Raw genomic sequence first — 18,942 nt, 5'->3', positions numbered from 1 at the left:
AATCCTACTCAGAACTGCATTTAGTCAGGCTGTCTTCTCTTTTAGTTCGCTTCAGTGGAACTCAGTACCACAATCAGTTAGAGTCCCCTTCCGATTATTCATTTAAGTGTAATGTCAAGAAATGGCTTATTAAGAACCAACAATGTCAACATTGATGCTATTCGCACACACCTTTAACATGTTGTTTAACGGTATTGTACATTAGCTGTGTTGTATGTCTGCTTTTTTATATATATTATTTTCTATATCTTTATTTATCTACATTATTTATCCTCTGTATATATTTTCTTGCTTGTTTGCTCTTGCTGTTCTTGTATATTAACTACGTTGTACGGTTTTGTTTGTTTGTTTTTTTTGTACTATTTTATTATCCTAGGATGCCTAACAACACCAGGCAAAGGGACTGCTGATGGAAACTAGCCTATTAGCTAACTCGGGTACATTTACATTTGTTTCGAATGTTGATTAATGTACATTGTCCCTTCCCAAATAAACGTTTAAACTAAACTAAACTAAACTAAACCACACATCTAAACTACACATCTTTTCAAAACGGGGTTGCAGGCTTGATACTGCCACTCTCAAGTCATGCTCAATGTTGAGCTTAGATCTGTATTTTGTTTTAAGTGAGGCAACAGCAGAAAAGCCCATCTCACAGAGATAGGATGTGGTGAAGGGAAGCAAAAGGCCTACAGCCCTCTGTCCTATGAGTGGATACTCCCTCTCCACACCAAGCCAAAATTCACTCAGTGTCTGAGCTGTAAAGCTCAGCCTCATAGTGGAGTCAGATGTTTTCTCGATGAACTGGTCCTCTTCAGCAGAGCTGAAATCAGCAGGTGCTGCTGCATTGAATGGATCTGTCACCCAGCCACACTGAGCACTGTTGATGCAGCTTTTACAAAGCAAATTTCCTGCTGACAGTATGCACCAAGTTTTCTCTGAAATAACTCGAGTGGCTTATGGACGTGATGGGTGTAATGTCTCTGTCTTCTTAATTTGTTTAGTCTCATACTATCAGCTGCCAAGAGTTTTAAGACATAAAATACACACACTGGTCTCTCCTCATCTCCCATCACATTTACTGTGAACCCAAGAGCAAGATAGGCTTTGTCATATTTTCTCAACTTGGTTTTTGGTTGATTACCGTCAGCTAAGCACTTTATCTTGTTTGTCCCGGAAGAATCGCCTGTCTCTCTTTTCCTCCCTGTCAAATCTCCATTCTGTGAACCTACAGACTCAGACTCTGCATCTTCCTCTGTCACTCCAGCCACCTGCATGTCCTTCCTCACCACATCCACAAACCTCCTCTTTGGCCTTCCTCTTTTCCTCTTCCCTGGCAGCTCAATATTCAGCATCCTTCTCCCAAGATACCAGCATCTCTCTTCCACACATGTTCAAGCCATCCCAATCTTCACTCTCTTGCTTTGTCTCCAAACCGTCCAACTTGAGCTGTCCCTCTAATATGCTCATTCCTAATCCTGTCCTTCTTCGTCACTCCCAATGAAAATCTTAAAAAAAATCTTTTGCTTTTCCATATAATGTTTACAATAGAAAGCGCACTATGGTGACGGACGTGTAAAGACAGAGGTGGGCTGCAGGTCCTCAGGGGCAGAGATGTCTGATGCAGATAGCCGTCGCAGACGGGTCCAGAGAGGACGCAGGGTGGATGGCCGATGGCGATACATGGAAAAAGCTAATGTGGTGCATCCAGGAACTCCTGTTCCAGCTGCCTTAGGACCAGTTGCATGAATTGGCCACAGCCATCAGCGGGGAGAGTAAGTCCAAGCCCCCAAACAGCATGGGGAACTATGAAGCTGAACTGTTTCACTATGTGGTGAGCTACATGAATAGTGGTCACCTGAGGGAGTTGGAGGACAAGGGCCTCACACAGCTGCTGTCTACAGGACCTTGTTCACCAGCCGGCAGAGAATGGAAATGAGCACGAAACCTCTAAGACACCAAAGGCTCCAGAGGCGCATAACGCGTCTGACACCTCAACTGAGAGATTCTCACTGCTGGCATCTGCAGTTCCTCTTGTTCCAGGCACCAGCACTACAGAGACTTCACCCATGCTACATAGCGGACTGGTGAGGTTGTCAGATGTGGTAGCCCTACTGCCACAGAGTGAATTTAAAATTTTTGGTGGTCAGATTTCAGACACACGTATTGACATGAGTTACAGCAACATTTGCAAGCAGATTGACGATGGGTACAAGCAAATGTCTCCAAGTCTGAGGTTGTTAGGTTGGTTATTAGGGTCATCACTGGGTGGCATGGTGGCCCAGTGGTTAGCACTGTTGCCTCACAGCGAGAAGGGCCTGGGTTCGAACCCCAGGATGTCCCAGGTCCTTTCTGTGTGGAGTTTGCATGTTCTCCCCGTGTCTGCATGAATTTCCTCCAAGTGCTGTGGTTTCCTCCCACCATCAGTAAGACATGCATGTTAGGAAATACTACTATAATATAAAAAATACTATTACTATAACATATATAATATATAATACTCCTGCCTGTGCCCCTTACCAAGGCAATAGGAAGAAGAACTGGAGCTGGCCACGGGCACTACAGCTGCCCACTGCTCCTACACAATAGGATGGGTTACATGCAGAGAAAACATTTCATTTTAACCTGTACAATGACAAAATAAAGTGTCTTTCTTTCTTCCCTTTTCTTCCTTCTTCATATTAGGACCATAAAGCCAGGTGCCTTTAAAGATGTTATGTAACAGTGATGGGCTGAAAGTGACTGAACTCAAATACTTTCTCAAATCGCACTTGAAAGGGAAACATAAACAGTAAAATGTTTCAGGAGCTCAGCAGCGCCAGGCAGCTCGACAGAGAGAGTCCTTAACAATTTGTCTTTGGACCCAATGGGCTTAAACAACATGTCCTAAATGCTTCTAATCAGGGAGTGGCTTCATTCAAGTATGACAAAAATCTGGTCCAGGGTGTATTCCTCCACACCTTATACAAAGGGTTGAGTGACAAATACTCAGATGTCAGGAGAGATGTATGTTAATGACCTTAAAGTGATAGATGCTGTTATTCTTGACCTAATCACAGAGTTGGTGAGGGAGGAAACAGAAAGGCAGAAATGTCTAGGGGGGTCAGGCTGACACTGCTCACCAAGTGCTTATATGGTGCAGTGAAGTGAGATAAGTAAAAATGCTCAGAGAAGGGAGCAGAGCAAGGGCCTCAGCAGGCAGACATACAAGCCGGTAGAGAAGTCATACTGGAGCTGTTTTCATCCCTTACCAAAACCCTGGAAAAAAAAATGCTCTGTCAGAGGCACAGTGGGAGAGAGTAAACGAGTAAACATTGTGTGGATGCCATGGTAGTGAAAACAGCAGTGCCTCGAAACGGGCAGGAAAAGGGCAAATGTAACAATGTCAAACAGGGTAATGAGAAGCGTGTTCGGTCAAGCTGGGCACTGGGCTGTTTACTGAAGATGCAGACAGGGAAACTTGAAGGGGTCACTGGAAGGGGACAGTCTGTGACCTTAACTTCAAGCATTTCCCCTTCTGAGGGTTTGAAACATAGTACCAATCTAGACGGCACTCAAACGAACATTGAGAAATGCAAACAAAAACAAGAAACCAAACTTGTGGCCCCATTGATTGGAGAGTAATGCATACTCCCATGCCTAATAAATGGGGTGTATTGTGAGATATTATTGGATAGTGGTGCCCAGGTCACTAGTGTTGGGAGAAGTTGGCTTGACAAAAACCTATGACTCATGAGACACTGTCATTGAATCTATTGAAAAAAATACTGGAAACAAATGGGCATCTTGATCTAACTGCAGCCAACGGGCCGGGCATGCCTTTTTGAGGGGTGGATTGAGGTGGGAGTGGAAATTCAGAGAGTCAGATATGGGCAACTGGCCATAGAGGCGCCCATGTTAGTCAGCCAACATAACCTCAGCTTTCCCCTTGTAGGTTTCAATGTAGTGAGGGAAGTTATAAAGGGGAGAGGTTGAAAATACCTCCAGGCTCTACTAAGGGAAGTTACAGTTAAGAGGAGCATCATTGATACTGGGGTTAGAGCTTTGGTCGATGAGCAGGGAGACTTTAGCTGCATGGTGAAGGCTGGGAAAACTGGATTCAGCATTCCAATTAGGCAGGCTAGTGATTGGAAGTGCTTGGCTTGCCAAGTGGGGGTATAATGCTGTTCAAACCATGAGTCGTGTCCTACCTACTTGAATGCCTTGAACTCTATCCAAGCATTGTCAAGCTTCCACCAGGGGCCTCCAAGGTTGTGAAGAGAAAAGTTCTGAACTCATGCAAACATGACATCTGGCTCGCCCCTAGGACATGCTTGGGCCACATCGAGTCGATTGTAGTTATGACCCCTGTACCCTTAGACTGTACCTCTGACAACACCTCTGGGCATAGCCCAGATCACACACCTCAGGGTAAAAGCCAAGCTGTGCTATTGACAATCCAGATAGAGCTTAGTTCCAATGATGGTGACAATGTCAAAACAGAAACAGATGAGAAGTTGTACCCACCAGTAGACTTGAGCCATTTGGAGCCAAAGCAGGCAGAGACAGTAAGACAAATAATATTTGAAGAATCAGATGTATTTGCCAAAGGGGACGGAGACATAGAGTGTGTGCCATGGCTCAGTCTGAAAATTAGTGGAAAAGTGAGTGAAAGTCATCCTCAAAATTCCAAAACCTCGCACTATGAGGCAACTAATGTCATTTTTAGGGATGACAGGATACTGTAGGCAGTGGATCTGTGACTATGCATCTCTGGAGGCTCCACTATTATCTATCATGCTTGGCCATGAACTAAAACCAACTGTCAATGTGACATGGATAGAAGCTGCTGACGCAACTTTCACTCAACTAAAACAGACGTTGACTACCCCGCCGTAAACAAACACTGGTTTATTAATTTGTCTGAAAAATAATGCTGCAATAGTGCAAACCCCACAAGCCTACAGCCACCCTCCCCCTGAACCAACCGTTTGACCACCTGCAGACTACACTGGATCTATTATATAGGCAACCTGGGCATGTGCCCAGGGGCCCCTAAGCATAAAAGGGCCCTCCGCGATGGGAGAAAAAAAATGTATGCGTTTTTCTTTTTCCTTTTTTTTTAAATGTCGGGCAGATATATGACACAAAGCTTGACCCATTCTCTTGATAACTATCCTATCAGAATGAAAATGGGCATAGAGAGCAGGTAGCTTACGTTGCACAGATTCAAGATCAGTTTTTCTTAAGAAGAGTCGAGGTTAAAAACAGTGGGATTAACTTTTACCTGACCCACCATGAGTTAAGTTGTATCAGTGAGAAGTGTGCAGGAGAAATTGCCAAGCAGCAGAAAATGGATGGTGTTAACCAAAAGCCTGCCAAAAGAAATAAAAGAAAGGAAAAGGAGGTGAAAGAAGTGACCAAATAAAAAATGTCCTGCTAATAAGTAAGTTTTTTCAAAAAAGCTAAACAGAGTGCAAAGGTAGAGCTAGAAATCTTGGTGTAATCATGGACAGTCATCTAAATTTTAAGAGCCACACCAATCATCTCACAAAATCAGCCTTCTACCATCTTAAAAACATTTCAGAACTAAGGGGCTTTCTATCAATATCAGACTGTGAAAAATTAATCCATGCTTTTATAACAAGTAAACTACACTACTGCAATGGACTATTCACCGGCCTCCCAAAATCAGTTGTGCACCAACTACAATTAATTCAAAATGTGGCAGCATGTGTTCTCACCAGAACTAAAACGTATAAGCACATTTCACCTGTTCTTAGATCTCTGCATTGGCTCCCTGTTAAAACTAGAATTGATTTTAAAATTATTTTAATTGTATACAAAGCGCTAAATGGCCTTGCACCACGCTATATAAAAGATATGTTAATTCCCTATAAACCAGCAAGAACGCTCAGGTCCAATGGCAGTGGTCTTTTAACCATCCCTCGTGCTATGTCTAGAGCAGGGGAAGCTGCATTTTCTATTTACGCCCCAAGTAGATGGAACGCCCTGCCTGAGGACCTGAGAGAGGCCCCCACACTGGACACATTTAAAAGCAGGTTAAAAACCTTACTTTTCAAAACAGCCTACAGCTATCCAAAGGAATTGAATCGAGTGCAACTGGACTTGGCATATATCCGTGAAGACGTTTCGCCTCTCATCCAAGAGGCTTCATCAGTTCGTGCCTTTCTGACTAGACCAAGCTAGTCTGACTGGCTGGTGATGAAACTCCGATATTTATCCTCTTTGGAGTCGTTATCAGAGCTAATGATGTCCATGGCTCTTTGTGTTCCGATGTTTAGCAACGCCCGTCGTTATCAGATATATCGATATGCGTGGCTCTTTTGTGTTCCGATGTTTAGCAACGCCCGACGTTATCAGAGGTATTGATATGCATGGCTCTTTGTGATCCGATGTTAAGCAGCGACGGTCGTTGGGAGTGTTAGTTTCGACTTCGTTAGTGCTCCATTCAGTGGTCATGAGTCGTTGGAGCCGTTAGTGACCGATTGTTGTTCTTGGAGGCTAAGCTTCTTCAGTCTCCTGGGTCGAGATGAAAGGACGGCATTGTAAGTGGGAGATAGGTGGTGTCGCAGACCTCCTCTTCTGTTGAGGGATGGTTTTTCCAGTTTCGCATGGATGGCTTCCTTCACCCCTCTTTCAAACCATCTATCGTCCCTGTCCAAAATGTGTATGTTGCTGTCCTCGAAGGAATGTTTCTTCTCCTTTAGGTGTAGATAAACTGCTGAGTGTTGTCCTGAGGAGTTTGGCCTTCTGTGTTGGGCCATCCGTTTGTGTAGTGGTTGTTTGGTTTCTCCTATATATAGGTCAGTGCAATCCTCATTGTATTGTACAGCATACACCAGATTGCTTTTTTGGGTGTGTGGTACACTGTCTTTGGGATGAACCAGTCTTTGTCGAGTGTGTTGCTGGGTTTGAAGTATACCAGGATGCGGTGTTTGTTAAAAATTCTCCTGAGTTTCACGGGGAGACCCCAGAAACATACGGGATGACTATGTTGTTCCTTCTGTTCCTTTTGTCCTCGTCGCTCACCCGGTTGGTCTTTTTGGAACGTGTTGCAGTTTTCACAAAGGTCCAACTGGGGTAGCCGCAGGTTTTTAAAGCTCCCTTCAGGTGTTTGTGTTCTTCACGTTTGGCCTGAGTGCTGCTGGGCACATTGTCAGCTCTATGTTGCAGAGTTCTGATGATGCTCAGTTTGTGTTCCAGAGGGTGGTGTGAGTCGAAAAGTAGATATTGGTCTGTGTGTGTAGGTTTCCTGTCTTCCCCAATGTGGACGTCACAGTCCAACAAGGGCAAACTGTTGTTTTTTATGTCTTCCGTTGTGAACTTAATGTTCTTGTCCACTGAGTTGATGTGTTTGGTAAACGCTTGCACCTAAACATCGGAACACAAAAGGGCCACGCATATCAATACCTCTGATAACGACGGGCGTTGCTAAGCATCGGAACACAAAGTGCCATGGACATCATTAGCTCTGATAACAACTCCAAAGAGGATACATATCTGAGTTTCATCACCAGCCAGTCAGACTAGCTTGATCTAGTCAGAAAGGCATGAACTGATGAAGCCTCTTGGATGAGAGGCGAAACGTCTTCACGGATATATACCAAGTCCAGTTGCACTCGATTCAATTCCTTTGGATAACCATGACCTGGATGAATGAGAACATTCACAGACCAGCCTACAGCTAAATTCATAGTGTGTGTGTTTTATATATTTTGCTATTTTTATATATTCTGCTCTGTTGTTACTTTTAATTAATCAGTGTTCATGGCACGTTTATTTATTTATTTCACTAACTCAGTTTTAAACTTGTTTGTACTTTTCTAGAATTTGCCTGTACTTTTATTTATTTATTTTTTGTGAGGGGGAAAGATTTTATTGATTTCATTGTTTTATTGTGTGAAGCACTTTGCGTTACATTTTTTTGTATGAAAAGTGCTATACAAATAAAATTTGATTGATTAATTGATTGAAAGTGAAGAAAAGGGCATTCCGATGGAGGATGTCGAGCTAGCAAGTAGTAACAATAGTCTGGAAGCATCTACCATCGGTTGCAGCAATGCACAGCCTCAGCTAGCTAGCAAGGACAACGTTAGCTTGGAAGTCTAGCGCCAGCAGTGACACACTGCCTCATACAACAAGGCGTACAACAAGATTGGGAAAACGACCAAGAAACGGGCAAAGATGGGGGTGACTAAACAGTGGAAAGTAACGTTACTTCAAGCTCATTTGCAGTGGCAGGATTTTGAGGACTTGATTACACAGAGTTTTCAAAGAAAAAGTCACGAAAGAAGAACTAAAGGTAATAAACATTTGATTATGTTGTCTATGCACTGAGCAATATTATCTGTTGTGATTATGTGTCACTGTATATTTTGTGGATGAGTTTATTTGATATGCTGTTTGCATAATGTGTATTGTATCACTGTGGTGTGATGTTGCGATATTGTATTGGAGTCAGTTTGTCAAGTTCATTAGAAAAAGCAAGAGAGGCAAGACTGAGATGGTTTGGACATGTGGAGAGCAGAGATACTGTGTATATTTGCCACAGATAAACTAGACGAGGTAATTAACAACTTCTATAAAATATTGGCTGATGTGGTATTGAGCTGTTATTTGTTTCGCCTTGTGTTTTTAAACGACACAGGCAGTAGAGTTAGTGTATGTGAGCAAATTGCCCAGCCGCTACGCAAGAAAAAGTGACACATGGATACGGCCGCAGTGTAATCAGTCAATTTGGGAGAAGTAACCAGTCGTATTGTTAAGATTAATACTCAGCACAAAGTTAGTTGGTTTGGCATCCTCACTGCATAGAAGCGTCTCAACAGCAGCCACTGAATCGCTGTGCCCCTCCTGACTTGGCTGGGCATATTCAGGGTTGGTCAAATTCCTCAACACCATCACCTGATGTCTTTGACATACAGCCACCAAGGCTTCCCGTCTGAAGACCGCTTGATCATCCTCCTGAATGGGTTGAACACGGTTCTTGAGGAGGGCAATCTTATCGTCCATCTCTAACGTGTCCTCGTCATCACTTAAGGCATCCTGAGGCCTGCGGGACAACCCATCAGCATCCACATTTTTCTTCCCAGACTTGTAGAAGATATCAAAGTCGAGCATTGCTAAGGTTGCAAGCCAGCGGTGGCCAGTGGGGTCTAGTTTTGCTGACGTCAAAACGTATGTTAACGGATTGTTTTCAGCGAGAGCTTTACATTTCACTCCATACAGATAGTCTTGAAATTTCTCACTGATCGCCCACTTAAGGGCAAGAAACTCCAGCTTGTGTACTAGATAGTTTTTCTCACTCCTGCTTAGGCCACGACTGGCATATGCCATCACTCTCATCTTCCCCTCTTGAACTTGATACAGAGCCACTCCTAGACCGGTCACACTGGTATCTGTATGTAAGATGTAAGGGAGTTGCCAGTTGGCAAAGCCAAGAACAGAGGTGCGGGTAAGTTTGACAATTATGTCATTGAAGGCTTTTTGACACGAGGCTGTCCATCTTCCCCCAAGCTGTTGATTCCCAGCTGGCAACCGTTTTCTGCCCTCGTCTTTCCAGGAGATTGGGTCCATCTTCAGCAGGTCATTCAATGGCTTAACTATGGCAGAGTAATGCTCAACAAATCTTCGATAATACCCGCAAAACCCTAAAAATGACCTCAGCTCCTTCAGGGTGTTAGGTCTCGGCCAACTCAGGATTGCTTCCACCATTGCTGGATCAGGTTGTATGCCTTCCTCTGAGATGATGTGCCCCAAATAATTGACAGACTTTTGAAAAAGTTTAAACTTAGATGGGTAAAGTTTTAAGTCACACTCTGAAATCCTCTGCAATACCTTCATTAGGCGTTCCTCATCTTGTTCTTTTGAATCTGAAAAGACGATTAAATCATCGAGAAATGCAATAACCTCTTGAAGGTTCATCCCAGCCATTACCTTCTCCATAGTGCGCTGGAAAGTAGCTGGTGAATTAGTAAGGCCTTGAGGCATCATTCTAAACTGCCAATTACCAAATGGCGTAGTGAAAGCAGTTTTGGGTCTGTCGTCTTCGTACACTTCGATTTGGTAATAACCGCTTTTAAGATCTAATACAGAAAACCACATCAAGCCAGAAAGCAGTGAGAATGTCTCCTCTATACGAGGGAGTGGGTACGCGTCTCTGTTAGTGACTTTGTTCAGTCACCTGTAATCTACTACCATCCTAAGTGTCCCATTCTTCTTATGGACCAAAACTATAGCGGAGGCAAATGGGCTACTTGACTCTTCAATTATCCCAATGGACAACGGTTCATGAAGATGGTTTATGAGATCTTCAAAATCAGCTGGTGAGACATGCCGTGTTCTTTCCTTGAAAGGTGAGCGATCAGTGAGTTCAATTTTGTGTGAAACACCATGAATGTGTCCAACATTCAAGTCATGAGAGGAAAACGCCTGCTTCACCTCTCTGGTAAGCCTGGATACCATATGCTCTTTAAAGGCCTCAGGCACTGGGGAGTTTGCCAGCATTGCATTGAAATCCACGGATTCCGATTCCTTTTCTTTCACAGCCTTGTTCATGTGCATAGAGGTGACAGTATATTTGTTTTGAGGAAGTCTATTTTGGGCTATATTCTCTCAGCCTAACTCTCTCACCCAAGTTACTTCCACGAGTTCAGCTATACTGCGCTTTGGTTGGAGGGGTAATGTCATGTTCTGAGATATTCTGCACCATAAGTTTAACTTTTTGGTGGGACCTGGGGAACACATGTAATAGTTGATTGCACACCACTAGGCCTCCAGGGCAGGAATAGATTTCAGGTTCAGTTAGCAATGCTTGGAAACCCGTTTTATTGGCCGAAATGTGAAAAATGCCCTATGATTCTTTCACTTCATTGCTGGCAATAGTAATAGGTGATTGAGATTTAAGCCTGACTTGCATTGATTTTGCATTACCTTGACATCTGCTTTGCCTCGGAAGATAACTTGAATAGGCCACTGCCCACTCTGGGTGTATTTGTAACTGATGCCAGTCTTTGCCACCACTCTTTTCTTGACAGTCCCTCACAAGATTTTTCAGTACATTCATCCCCATCAAAAATGGCATGTTACTATTGTAAAGTTGGTCTGGGCAGATAAGAACCAACACATTAAACTTGGATCCTGTACCACACATGTTTTTAAGAAACCGTAGTTCAACTTCAATATAGCCCAAATAGGGAACTACTTGCCCTGCTGCACCTTCAATATGTAATAGATCATTAACAGAATAGAGTTCTCTGTGACCTAAATGCTGACAATAAAATGATTCTGATAAACAGGTAACTTGAGACCCTGTGTCTATTAGGCATTTACACTGAACACCATCTAAATAGGCTAACCCTTCACATAAGTCTCCCACCAGCCCTGCAGGGATTGCTTCAGATGAATTTAACTCAGAACTACGATTCAACAGAGAAGTCGAGGATGATTGGACATTTTTCTTATCGCGAGCCTCTGTCTGTCCTTCAACAGAGGCTCTTAGCTGTTTAACTGCTCTGCTGGAGAGGACTCAAGTGGCTGTGACAGCAACATTTTACTCTTGTGGCAAGCGACCAGCTTCCGTTGCACTAGCTCAGCCTTTGCAGGGCTTGAGCAGCGTTGCAGGTGGTGATCATCCTGTCCGCACTGATAGCAGAATCCATTTTGTTTGCGTGAAACCTCGTTGTATGATCCAGAAGTATTCCTTTTTGCTTTACTCTTGAAGGGTGTCATGTCTGATTTTGGACCTCCCGTACTGCTGACTTTGAGTTTAGCTAGCTCTTTTTCCAATAGCTCCACTTTGTCTGACAAGTGCATTTTCAGTGGAGGAAACATTTGTTGCTTTACTTCTAACCAACGGATTGGCTGCAACGTGCACACTGCTGTGGGCTTTCAAAGGAGTGTTTCCCAGGTGACGCTTCTTTCTACTTTCTTTTGACTCCCTCTCTGCCTCGAATGACCTCACCATGAACAGAAGCTCAAAGTATGTCATCTGTTGTCTGTGTGCTTCTGCCATGTAATCTCTCAGTTTCAGATGGGTTATAGGGAATCGTCCCAACAACCACGCACAAACTGTTTTAACAACTGCAAGTCAGGATTTCCTGTAGTGAGTCCTTTGCGTTCCACTACTCTCTGTATGAGTGTGTGAAGCCAGTTTACGTAGGCTGAGCATTTCTCGCCATTATTCTGATGAGTCTCAACAAACTGGATATATAACTCTTCACCATTGGTAACACTACCATAAGCCTTTTCCAATGCTATGAAATAAGCTTGGGCATCTGTAACATCACCAACATATAATGCTGTGTTAAGAGCAGGGGGCAGAAGGCTATCCAGGATTTTATGTCTTTTATCGTTGGCAGGGAGCTCTGGGTCATTCATCAACTGTCTAGCTTGCACGCTCCATATTTCAAAATCTCCTTCTGCGCTGGGTTTAGGAGTCAACCCTGAGAATGTACACAATCGGTGGGATTTGTGGGATTTGGAGATTTGATTATCATGTTTAACCACATGTTCCACAATAACACGCTGCACATCCTCTGGGATGCTACTAGTAACCTTATGTGGCATGGTGTGACTATTATCCCTGGTAGACTTGTCCAAGTCAAAAGTAACTTTGGGAAGTGGTGTGGAAGTAGCGAACAAACATTGAGCCCCACTCATCTCGGTTAGGCATGCCACAGCCCATTTGCTTAACTCTATGTCATCACCCTTGTGAACAGAGGCTACTTTATTAAAATTCTCTTGGAACTCCTCCACCATACCCTGAATAACATAATTGAAAAACTGATCAGAGGCAGCTTCAATATTTTTAGATGATTTTTAGGTGATATTTTTAGGTATTTTTAGTGTGCATCTACACTTCTGGAGTGATTCTGAATTGCTGGTTCATCTAGAATAGAGTAAGTATCATCTTTCTTGCTTAACAAGTTGCTACTAGTCTTATTCCAGCAGTTTAAGTATTAGTCCTTTTGTCTATACATCTGCTGCTGGTTCCTAGTGGGATCTTATTCTAGCTGTAGCTGTCTTATTCTATTTACTTACTTCTCTTATTTACTTATTCTAGCTGTAGCTGTTTTTCACCTAGTGTGCCCTTAAATATTTCTTGTTGCCTAGCTTTTTTGACTTAGTTATCCTTTTAGCTTATAAATATATTCCTTGGTAACTTGCTGATTGCAGTTTTAATAGTATTGTGTGAGGTTTGATAGAGTTTTACATAAGTGACCAGTTTCTGGGCAAAAGGCCTCTTTTCAGTGTACCTCTTTGGCCAATTGGGCTGTTAAGTGGCCAGGGTGTGGCCTGCACTCATGGCAGACAATTAGCAATCAGTGTTCTTTAAATCACTGCTGCTACTTGGAAGCTGAGGCTTCCAAGCATCAGGCAAACAAGCCTAGATTGAACGAAGGCTAGAGTAAACAAACGCAAGCGCAACTTTTTAAAGCCAAGACTTCGTCAAGCACGGACTGCTCTTTTTAGATCCGGTCAGTCATCTGTATTTTGTGTACCTAGTATAGACTATGTGTTTCCTTCGCATTCCTGTCCTTTCCTCTTCCCGGGGCTGGCACACACGTTGGGTCACTCCTAGGTGCTGTGACCCTACCAATCTCATCTATCCCACTCTCTCCACTCATGTTGAGCAAGTAGTGACGGGAGGGCTCTGGAATTGCCAGTCTGCGGTGCCGAAAGCTGAGTTTACCTCAGGCTACGCATCCTTCCTCTCCATTAACTTTCTTGCTCTAACCGAGACCTGAGTCATGCCAGAAAACACTACTACACCCGTAGCTCTATCTGATGTGTACTCTTTTTCTCACACTCCCAGAGCTGGGGGGCGGGGTGGTGGTACTAGCCTGCTAATCTCCCTGAAATGGAAATACTCTCTTGTTTCCATTCCACAATTTTCCACACCCTCTTTTGAATTTCATGCTGTTACTGTCTCTTATCCAGTCAAACTCACCATCGTGGTTGTGTACCGCCCACCAGGCCCCCTTGGTGAGTTTCTGGAGGAGCTTGACACACTTGTCTCGCACTTCCCCCTTGATGACTCTGCACTTATCCTTCTCGGTGACTTCAACATCCACACTAACGAGCTAGATTCTCTTCTCTCTTTCCTCTCCTCCTTTGACCTTGACCTCTCACCCTCTCTTCCTACCCACAAGGCCGGCAACCAGCTGGACCTTATCTTTAATAGACACTGTCCTATTTCCAATCTCTCTGTTACTCCCCTCCAGCTCTCTGACCACTATTTCATGTCCTACTCTCTCTCCCTCTCTTCACCCCCCCCAGCCCCTTCCCCTACCCACATGGTTTCCATCCGTAGACACCTCTGCTCTCTCTCCGCCACTGACCTTTCTTCCTATGTTACCTCTGTCCTCCCTACACCTGAATCTTTCTCTCTCCTACCCCCTGACACTGCTACTGATCTTCTTCTCTCTACCCTCTCCTCTTCTCTGGACAATCTCTGTCCCCTCACCTCCAGGCCTGAACGCACAACTCCACTTGCCCCTTGGCTGACCAACTCACTATGTACTGACAGACAGAGCCCGAGAGTGGCAGAGCGCAAATGGAGAAAAGGCCAACTCCCAGAGGACCTTCTCAACTTCCAATCTCTTCTTTCTACTTTCTCCTCCTCCCTTTCTGCTGCTGAACCTGCCCTCTATCACTCTAAAATTATATTCTCTGCCTCTAATCCTAAGAAACTCTTTGAAATCTTCTCCACACTTCTTCAACCCCCACCTCCTCCTCCTAGTTCCTCCCTTCTCCCTGATGACTTCGCTAACTTCTTTGACAAGAAGGTAAACGACATCAGATCCTCCTTTTCTCACGACCTGGTCAGTGCTGCTTGCGCTATCCCACCCTCTGCACCCTCCTTCACCTCTCCACATCCCATTCTATCCCACCTCGCTCCCCTCTCCCCCATTTGAGGTTCTAAACCTCATCACATCCAGTCGCCCCACCACATGCTCCCTTGACCCGGTCCCCTCCTCTCTTCTTCAGTCTATAGCACCTGAACTCCTTCCCTTTTTAACCCACCTCATCAACACCTCCCTCCAGGCAGGATGCTTTCGATCTGCCTTCAAGACCGCTAGAGTCACCCCCCTTCTCAAGAAACCATCACCTAACCCCTCTGATGTCAAAAACTACAGACCAGTTTCCCTTCTACCCTTTCTATCCAAAACTTTCGAACGGGCTGTCTTTAACCAACTTTCTTTGTACCTCCACCAGAACAACCTCCTGGACCCCAACGAGTCTGGGTTCAGGGTGGGTCACTCGACAGAGACGGTCCTCCTTGCAGTGACAGAATCACTGCACTCTGCGAGAGCAAACTCTCTCTCCTCTGTCCTGATACTCCTGGACCTGTCAGCTGCGTTTGACACAGTGAACCACCAGGTCCCCCTCTCTACCCTCGAGGGGCTGGGTGTCACAGGCTGCTCAATGTTTGCATCCTACCTGATGGGTTGCTCTTACCAGGTGACATGGAGGGGATCTGTGTCAGAGCCTCGCAGACTGACTACAGGCGTTCCACAGGGTTCGGTTCTGGGTCCTCTCCTTTTCTCCCTGTACATTCGGTTCTGTTATTTGCTCACATGACTTCTCTTACCATTGTTATGCTGATGACACCCAGCTGATCTTGTCCTTTCCTTCCTCTGACACACAAGTAGAGACACACATTGCTGCGTGCTTGACTGACATCTCGGAGTGGATGCCGACACACCACCTGAAGCTCAATCTGGACAAGACAGAGCTGATGTTCCTCCAGGGGAAAGGTTGCCCACACTGAGACCTGGCCATCACTATTGACAACACCGTGGTGACGCCAAATCGGACTGTGAGGAATCTGGGTGTGATCCTGGACGACCAACTGTCATTTGCCGAAAACATTGCATCGGTTGCTCGCTCCTGCAGATTTCTCCTCTATAACATCAGGAGGATTCGCCCATTCCTCACTGACGAGATGGCACAGGTGCTCATCCAGGCTCTGGTCATCTCCCGGCTGGACTACGGTAACTCCCTCCTTGCTGGCGCCCCGGTGTCGGCCATCAGACCTCTGGAGCTTGTTCAGAAAGCTGCCGCTCGTCTGGTGTTCAACCGCCCTAAGTTCTCCCACACAACTCCCCCTCTCATGTCCCTACACTGGCTCCCAGTAGCTGCTCGCATCCAGTTTAAGACTGGTGCTACCCTACAGGGCAGTGAAAGGAACAGCTCCTTCCTATCTCCAGGCCATGGTCAAGCCCTACCCACCCCCCGTCGCTCAGAGGCCCTTGCCGCCGATCGACCCGGTCATGGCTCTTTTCTGTCCTGGCCCCACAGTGGTGGAATGAACTCCCCACTGATGTCAGGACAGCGGAGCCGCTGCCCATCTTTTGGCACAGGTTGAAAACTCACCTCTTTAAGAACTACTACCCTTTTACTTGTTCTTAGCACTTATTGTATTCACTCATTAAAAGAAAAAAAATCTCTTCCTTGCACTTTTACTTTAGCACTGGTTTTGCTCTTAGATGCTTGTTTAGATGCACCTATGACCTCTGATGACTAGTAGTTCTCTGGATTTCCTACGTTAAATGCACTTATTGTAAGTCGCTTTGGATAAAAGCGTCGGCTAAATGACTGTAATGTAATGTAATGTAATGATGGTTCATCATACTTATTAACGGGAACTATAATCCAGTACTGGCCGGAATATGGGTCAACATGGTCAGAGTCTAGTAGCAGGACTGTTTCTTTATCCTCAAATTCACAAAGGATGCCAGATTGGATAACATCATCAATCCGTTCGAATTTAGTTACTTTTCCAAGTAATCGATAGGCCTCTGATAGTCATTATGGTCCATCTGGGGATCAACATTCTTTAAGATAACTGAGCGTTCACTATCAAATTTATATTGTTTGCATACATGTTTTCTACAACAATCTCTGTGTGCTTTGGACCAACAGAAGATTATTTCAGTCACACAGCCCCATGTTGGGTGCCAATTAATTCTATGTAACCCTTCTTTAATAAGGATAGAATTTTACCTCAAGGTCAGGTATAGTATGAGTTGACTGTGTGTGAATAATCTGGACGAGGCACAAGGTAAGTAGAGTTGCATGGAATTATACTTTAGAAAGATGTAGATAGGGAATAACAGTATGTAGCACTATTCATATGATGGTTCGTAAATACAAAAAAAATATATATATACAAAATACAAGTATGAATTATACACTGATAAGTTGCAGCGCTGCAATACCCCTGTTGTGCACAACACCCAAATAAACAAAATAATAAACAAAAGGATATCTTGTTGGGGCCCTTAACTTGAAGTTTTACTTGAATAAATACAGGAAGTGAATAGCTACTGGAACAGTCTTACTCGAATAAATCCTTGAAGTGTTTCCTGGCTCACAGTTCATCGAGTTCGCCAACAGGAGGCGCTACGCAGTCAATGATGAACGATTTAGGACGAATGAATCTGCTGACCACATCCGGTCCCAAAGTGGAATAGCGGGAAGACGCAACCTTAATGGCTTGTTTGTGGGCCGTGTCCAAACACCAGTTGGCTAATATAAGAAATAAAAATGTTCAGGCTTGCAATCACGGTAACGACTGGTGATCTGCCAGCTTGCATAGAATGTAATGCAGGATAGTACAAGTTTAACTGCTATTGCGAAATATATACTACGATTGAAATTAACATTAAGAAAATTACCACCTACAATATTTTCTACTCACAGAACAAAACAAAACAAGCCTAATGTGAACATTTGTAAACATTTCCGAAATACATCAACCTCTAGAAGATAATAAACCACAGTATTGTAATGATCTGTGCCCTCTGGCTATGTTAACTTATAACATTAATGAAGCAAGGACGACTTCTCTCGTGCTGGGTGTTTATTCACCGACCGGATTTCGACTGACGTTGTTACGTACATCACGTGACTTTGTTGTGGCGCTACGGAAAGCCGTAAGGGACATTAGCAAATCAAATATTACTAGCAAATATTACATCTCCCTTTTTCTGAAAAGTGCTGCTTTCTCTGCAGAGATACAGACCACGTTGAGCACGTTTATAAACGAATACAATCTTAATAAGAAAGAATATGAAAATGGAACTCTTATATAACTGGACTGCAACAAAGTAGTGTAAAACATTTCCTTCCCTGTCTAAATGTGACACCGTAATAACATTTCTTTTTTTTTTTTTTTTTTTTTTACATTCATAAGTCAAGGATTTGTCTTGGTTTGACCGTGCGACCTGACCTCGTGGTGTAACCAGGCTGTGTGTCTGGTTGTCGCTGATTGTTCGTGTCTGGAGGTTCAGCATGCTCTTGCTGATGGGCTTGTGTGTTGTTGTTAGCGCTGGTAACAGTCTGCTGTGAAGTGTGTGTGTGTGTAGTGTGAGTGTTCACTCTGCTTTGTCGCAGGTGTTGACGGTTGCGTCGGTAGATCTGACCTTCTTTGGTTTGGATGTGGTAGCTCCTGTCTGTGTTCGCTGGTCTTTCCACAGTTGCAGGTCTCCAGGATCCATCCTCCTGCCGGAAGCGGATTGGTGTGCCTGCGGGCAGGTGGGGCAGAGGTTTGGCTGTTCGGTTGTAGTATGCCTGCTGGCGCTGTTGACATACCTCTCTCCTTTTGTGAACATCCTCCTGACTGGCGATCTGTGGCTGCAGGTGTTTTGCTGTTGATGGGAGAATGGACCGCAGCCTCCGACTCATCAGTAGCTGTGCCGGTGATTTCAGGTTGTCCACCGGTGTGTTGCGATACTCCAGTAAGCTCATGTAGGGGTCTTTGTTCTCAGCTTTGGCTTTGTCCAGGATGCGTTTGGCCGTCTGGACAGTCTTCTCGGAGAGGCCGTTGCTCTGTGGGTAGTGGGGGCTTGTGGTGGTGTGTGAGAAACCCCATGTCTGTGAGAAGTTGCGGAACTCACCAGAGCTGTAGCACGGACCGTTGTCGCTGATGAT

This window comes from Lampris incognitus, chromosome 9 (assembly GCF_029633865.1).
Source record: "Lampris incognitus isolate fLamInc1 chromosome 9, fLamInc1.hap2, whole genome shotgun sequence".
NCBI lineage: Eukaryota > Metazoa > Chordata > Actinopteri > Lampriformes > Lampridae > Lampris > Lampris incognitus.
The sequence above is the reverse complement of the archived record's forward strand: the minus strand, read 5'-3'. Positions refer to the sequence as shown.